Genomic DNA, 7,163 nt, shown 5'->3' with positions numbered 1-7,163 from the left:
GAATAGTCTAGTATTTTTTGTTCATTTGTTGTGCACTAGTCAAATTTCAAATAAAATCACTTGAATTAAAAAACGAGGAATTCGATAAATTTATTTAATGGATTTTTTGTGGGCAAATCAAATTTTAATTTAAAAAAAAGGGAATCCCCACGAAGAATCCCCGTGGGGAAATAGGGAAATAGGGCCCCGCGAGAACCCTGTTTCCCCGACGGGGAATACCCACCCCCGTCCCCACCTTGGCAGGAATGAGGGATAATTTTCCCCCGTCCCCGGCCCCGTTGCCAATCCTACTACATATTTGTTTAAATTACATGAAATAACCCGGATCTCAGTTTATTGGATTGAGTATATGCTTATAAAATAACACCTATTTTATTAATAACAATATGCTTATACAAAGTTTACAAACTACGAGATTACAAGGAGATTTAGGACTCCATTCCCAACATCAGGATCACTTCGTTTGTAGCACTTCACAACAAATTGTAACAACTATAGAGTGGGCTGCATCCGATAGCCTTATAAGAATAAGGCATCCAACCTTATTCATATACTAAGATCATTTTTACTATTTACTCGAACTTCATCCATCTTTATGTCACCACATAAAGTTCAAGTATTCATATAATAGCTATGGATTTTTAAGTGCAATTTGCATATTCAACAACATTTTTATTGAATAAACGTCAATACCATCTTAATTGATAATAGAAAATGTTTAACATTACAAACTACGAGTTTTAGAATATACAACCCAACAGGTCTTTAGTGGAGTGAACGACGATTATTGGATGTTGGATAATTTAATTAAAGGAGTTTAATTAATTATTCAAGTACCATTGGAGTTTCATTCTATAGGTCCATAAGGTTCCATCTGTAGCTCAACATGGATTATTGAGAATTAATTTTGGATTAGCTTGAATTTTTCAAATTAATTTAGAAAATTAATTATATGTGATATAATTAATTTAACTGAATTATATATGATACAATTAATATAATGTATTTGATACATTGTAATATAAAATTTATTTTGAAAGGAAAAAATTATTTGAAAATGATTCAAATACTAATTATATGGATGAGATTCACATAATTAGATTTAGTATAAATGTGATCTATATTAAATATCATGTATTATTGAGAGAAATAAAACTATAGGTTATGTTGTATTTGATACAATATTAAAACTATAGGTTATGTTTTATTAAATATAATACATAACCTATATCACCTCTGTATATATATCTATTAAAATAATTTGTTTGTTAAATTATTTTTTAAATTAATTTTTTGGAAGGAGTTGTAACTCTCTCTCATTTTTTCTCTCTCTGAGTAATAGGTGGGTGTGTGGGGTGGTTTTTTCGAGGAGATCTATCGTCTTCTTTATAGAAGATTTAGAAAAGTGATCAATCTCTCTGTATTCCCTCCAACACTCATTGAAAATAAAAAATTTCCTCTCAAAACTCTTACCCTCTCCCAAAACTCAGAGCCCACACAACTCCTGAGAATTTTCTTCCCTACAGAGAATACTGAGGAAGATTTTATGGTGGTGGTCATCTTGAATCGTGATTGTTCGTGATTATTTTGATTGGGCAGAAGGCTTTCATGAAAACTATTCTTGAAGGATAAGTCACGGTTCTAATCCTTCTCTCTTTCTTTTCTATGCATGCTGTAAATTAATTTTTGTTGTGATGCATAATTTTGGTTCTGTAAAATTTGCTATTCTATGAAAATATTTTTGGGACCGATCCCCACTTCCGCAGTGGACCAAAGGTTCCTTCAGTTTGAAGATACCGTTCGAATGTTGTTGGAGATGATGTTGAGAGTTCTTTCTTCTATGTATTTGTCAAGACATTTCTTTTCTAGACCATTTTGTCAATTTTTCTCTTGTGTAATAAAGAATACTATGGATTTCATTTGTTTGTTTGTTCGTTATATGAATATTTTTTATTTGCTTAATAATGTTAAACATTTTAGGTTATTTAGATCAAACTAAAAAAATTAAAAATTAAAATAAAAAGACAATCTACCGATGAAAAACGTTGGAAGTTCTCCTATCTTCCAATGGTTGATAAGTTGTCGAGAGTTCAAATCCTGAATTTGAAGCCGTCAGGAGATATAAGAACTCCCGAAGTCGTAGAACAAGCATCAGGAGCTTATACAAACTCCTGACGGTGTATGTTGCGGCATCGAGAGATGTTCTTCCAACAGATATCTTCCGACCAAACAAGTCGTCGGGTGTGGATCTTCCAACGCGTTTTTTAACATTTCTTGGCGATTTTAAGCCTCAGAAAAGGAGTATTTTATGTAGTGATAATTATATATTAATAAAATATGAGTTTATATGTAATTATGTACTAGTAGTAAGTGTATATATAAAGGTATATATTGATGACAAGTGTATATAAATATGAAGGTATAGCGACAATAGTATATAAGGTAATATATACACAGTATATATTAATAATCATTTACAGTGTGATTAAAACAAAAAAAAAAAATTGCATGACTTTTATTTGGAAAGATTGGATAATGAAATTACTGTGTGATTAAAACCAAAAAAAAAATTGCATTACTTTTATTTGGAAAGATTGAATAACAAAATTAATAAAAATTTGGGCAAATACCAATTTATATCCCTAACTTTAGGTGTTGTATCACTTTAAACTCTAAATAAATAATTGTATCAATTTAAATCATGACTTTGAGGTTGATCAATTTAAACCCCAAATTAATAATTGTATCAATATAAACTCTGAATTATTATAAGTGTATAATTTAAATTCTGAACTTTCATAGTTGTATCAATTTAAACTCTCTATTATGTTTTATTTGGATACATTTATAAATATTCAGGGTTTAAATTGATATATTTATGAAAGTTCAAGGTTTAAATTAACACATTTATGAAAATTCAGGATTTAAATTAATATAATTATTAGTTTAAAGTTTAAATTGATACGAATCCTAAAATTTAGAGTTTAAATTGATACAATTCTCAAAATTTAAGGTTTAAATCGATACAATTTTTAGTTTAGGGTTTAAATTGATACAATCCAAAAATTTAGAGGTATAAATTGATATTTACCCTAAAAATTTGATATAAAAGTTCACTAAAATAATTAAATAAAAAAAGCAAAAACGGATGAAGAAGAAAAACATATTTCGTAATAATACAATCGTGTGAAAATAAATCTAATTTAAAATTTTGGGAATTCTAATAAACAAAAGACTATAATTATGTAATATAATTTTCTTACAAAAAAAAAATTGAGTAAATATACTTTATTGATTATGGAGAGATATATATTCATTAAATCTAAAAATAAAAATATTTAAATGTTTGAACATATTTTCAAATCTAAAGTTTGTCAATTTCACACATTTCCTGTTAGAAAAAAAAAAGAAGAGGAAGCAGATATTCATGGGCCACTATGTTTTGGTTGGACCAGGCCTTTAAGTCAAATATCAAAGACCCAAACAACACAACACTTGATCCAAAACTACCTTCTTTCGGCAGAGCATGTGCTGTGGTATGTGAATTGAGTGGCACATGATAGAAAGTCACTTCTACAAAGGAAGTCATAAGCTTCTTGACATCAATCACATAATTAGCCAAATCAACATGGACATCCACTAAACCTCTCAACATCTGAACAATCCTCAAAACGTCTAACAACACCAATATGTGGGATACATTCAATTTGAAGGCTAAATGGAGGCCCTCCAAAATGGCAAGGGCCTCACCACTCGAAGGATTCAAAGAGCTTACTTTGCATGCTGCATCAACATGCACTACTACATAAATAGGATTACTTGACATTTTTCCAGTGTCAAGTAAATGGTATACTTGACACTTTTAAAAACATCAACTATTCAAGTGTCAAGTATAGTGTGATAACTTGATCCTGAAAAAATGTCAAGTAATATGTTTCTTGATACAGTTTTCGTCTCAAGTAAGATAATATACTTGACATTGGTGGTATGTGAGTTTATTCGAGTGTCAAGTATAGTGTGATACTCTTTGACGTTTTTTATGTGTCAAGTATATGTCTTTTTGTTTTCAAATTAAATAACCAATCGATATTCTCATTTTCTACCTTGTATTCCAACAATAAAATTACATCAAATAAATAAACATTATACATTTAAGATCTATCAACTCAATATATTCACTAAAAATCCATATGTTCAACTATGAACGCTCCTCACAAATTACAACAATATTTCTCTTTCATATGTACACATAAAATAAAATCTCAACTATTCCTTTTGTATACAAAACTCAACTTTCAATAAATACATAAGTGACAAATTGTTTAATAAATAACCTCTCAACAAAGTACATTATTTAATCTATACATTGAGCTTTGAAGTCTAAAGATCGAGAACTAAAGGTCAGACAAACCATGTTTAAACAAGTCAACCTGCAAAATAGAATAAAGGGCGATAACATCAAATTTCAAAATATATAAATAAGTGTTAAAATACAACAACGTAATCTAACCTACAAAAAGTTCAATAATAATAGTTACAAAATGCAAATTCCAGCAACTATGTAATAATTCCAAAAGAGTTTCAAGGCCTTAATACGTATTAAAACGTCCAAACATCGTTAACTTTGTTGGATAGTGGCTCCAATCCCTTGAAATCTTTGAATTGAACATCAAAATTTGAAAATAACTCAATTATTAGACCAATACTTCAATGGGTAACAAGGAACTATTAATACTAACCTCTAAACTTACCAAAACCTTGCCAAGATCGGTCTCAAACCTATTGGACAGCAACTCAACTCCTTCCAACACTTCAATCTAACATAAAAAAAGTGACAGGTATTACTAAGTTAATGTCAAAACTTATTGAGTGTTCATAAATTTTCAAGTAAAACCATCAACACCAATCAAAATATTGTGGGCAACAATGGAACAATCCTAATATCAAACAACAAACAAGATATACCTCATATACTTACCGAAAATCTTACCGAAATCAATATCAACCTGTTGGACAGCACATTAATGTTCTCCGAATCTTAAATTTAAAGCCAAATCACAAAGAGCATCAATCAATTCGGGTAAAAAAAACTTATGGGTATTCAAAAATTTCCAAGAAACCCACTAAAGTAATTAAAACTCACAAAACTTACCAAAACCTTACCCAAAAATACAAGATTCCAGCGAGATGGAGTATAGATCTGACGAGATAGAGTGAAGCCCACACTTGAACAGATCTGTTACAAAGCTAGACCTCAACGAAGACGTGGACGACCTTGACGACAACAAACGGATTTGGCTGGACCAACTTGACTGAAGCGACGGAAGCGGTTAGGGGCATTCGGCTACAGATTTAGGCAGAGCTGAAACGACAGAAGCGACGGAAGCGTTCAGCTACAGATCTGGGCACGGCTGAAGTGACGGAAGCAGTTGGGGGCGTTTGGCTACAAATCTGGGCGGGACTGACGACTCGTGAACGACGTGCACAGCTGGCCGGCTGGTGCGGCTGAACAGACAGCGAGGGAGCTGAGCAGACGACGAGGAAGAGGGTTGGCGCGGCTAAGCAGACAACGAAATGAAAAACTCAATAACAACGGCACGAACGGAGGCGAGGGGAGAATGAAGACTGACGAAAGTTAGGGCTCTCGGGCGTACGAAAGAAGAAAAAAATTGGGAAGAAAGGAAAGATCGTGAGTGAAATAGTGAAGTAGGAGCATCGATAAATAGGAAGGGTGAACCTTTAGACTAACTCCAACCCTGACTTCATATTCTAAAATCCACTCACATCTAAATTCCACATATGAGACCAAATTAAAATACAAGTTTTAAGGTTTTGAAAATTATATTTATAATAGAATATAAAATAAATGTAAACCAGAAGTTTATAGTTTACTTCAAACCATATTTTAACTTTTTTTTTTGTCCCTAAACTTTTTAAATTTTCTATCCTATCCCTTCAAAATTTGAATACTTGTTTTTCCAATCATCAGTAATTTTCTATTATCAATTTAACAAAATATAGACTTTTTTCAAAATCATCCCTATTATCAATTTAACAAAATCTAGACTTTTTCAAAATCATCCTACTCCTAGTTTATGAATCATGATTATATATATATATATATATATTCACTTTTTTTATATATAAACATCTACTCTAAACGAATGAAATATGAGAATCAAAAAATTGAATAAACATGAAGTTTAACCAATAATATCATAGCAATGTCCAAATTCAACCATGAAAATATTCAAACCCTAAACCTTAAACTCAATTATAAAATGTTTAATTCTAACTAGCATCTAACATAATTAGAAAAATAAATACTTCATTGCAAACAACTCATTTTAAAAAAGATATTTGTTTTAAATGAGTAAATAGAGCTTACACCTTATTCAAATCTAGAACTAAAAGGTTCTGGAATTGAAAGTTTTTTTTTTAATGAATAATTGAGACAAGTAGTACAAACGTTAAAGAAAAAAAAAAAAAGAATTTTCCTAACCTTATCTATAACATCTAGTTATTATTCATTTGATTTGAAGACTTCAATGAAGTTGGTACAACATGAAACCCTATAGACATTTTGTGATGTTTATAAATAGGAAACATTTAAGGTATGAATTTAATTCATGTTGAAATGATTTGAGAAGGGAACTTAAATACTTCCTTTTCTTAAAAAATAAAAAAAGTGAAAAAAAATAAATTGATTGAGTAAAAACTTGAATTGAGGATTGGTAAATGTGGGGCATATAGAAATAATTGTATGGAAGTTAAATGGAAGTTTTAAGGGGTGATGAAGTTTGGAGTTGTTTGGTAGCTACCATAAACCATTACCAAACAAAATACAATCCCAATGAAAAATGTAATCTCTAATGTCCTATGTTTCTAATTCCTAACCACTAGTTGTTCAGCCAAATACATCCATTCCTACCCTTCCTCTACCTTCAACCACCATACACTTTTCTTTCTTTGAGATAGGGAATCTTCATTTAGACTAGCTAGGGTCGGGTTTCGGTCCAAATCAAGTAAAAATTATCGAATGAGGAAAAATTATTTCGCCTAATTTATTTTTTACTTTTTTAGAATGGAAAAGAGATTATATATGTAACAAGTTTTGAAAATGAAATTTTGTCTATCTTTATGTAGCTTTACTTCTAATTGAG

General features: G+C 30.5%; 1 long non-coding RNA gene across 4 annotated transcripts; it reads right to left on the bottom strand.

Moving 5' to 3' along the window:
• Window positions 1-4,123: 4,123 nt before the first annotated feature.
• Window positions 4,124-6,628, bottom strand: LOC120080423 (uncharacterized). 4 transcript variants are annotated; one of them, XR_005482508.2, is made up of 4 exons: window positions 5,153-6,628; window positions 4,979-5,037; window positions 4,740-4,817; window positions 4,124-4,430 (listed from the first exon to the last, which is right to left on the bottom strand). It is a non-coding gene; the product is annotated as an uncharacterized LOC120080423 (long non-coding RNA). The 4 variants fall into 4 exon arrangements; XR_016530039.1 differs by having other exon boundaries at window positions 5,164-6,481; XR_016530041.1 differs by having other exon boundaries at window positions 4,991-5,037; window positions 5,164-5,740.
• Window positions 6,629-7,163: the final 535 nt, after the last annotated feature.

This window comes from Benincasa hispida, chromosome 6, assembly GCF_027475165.1.
Source record: "Benincasa hispida cultivar pf3 chromosome 6, pf3_genome.v1.1, whole genome shotgun sequence".
Taxonomy (NCBI): domain Eukaryota; kingdom Viridiplantae; phylum Streptophyta; class Magnoliopsida; order Cucurbitales; family Cucurbitaceae; genus Benincasa; species Benincasa hispida.
This window is presented reverse-complemented; position numbering and strand designations above follow the sequence as displayed.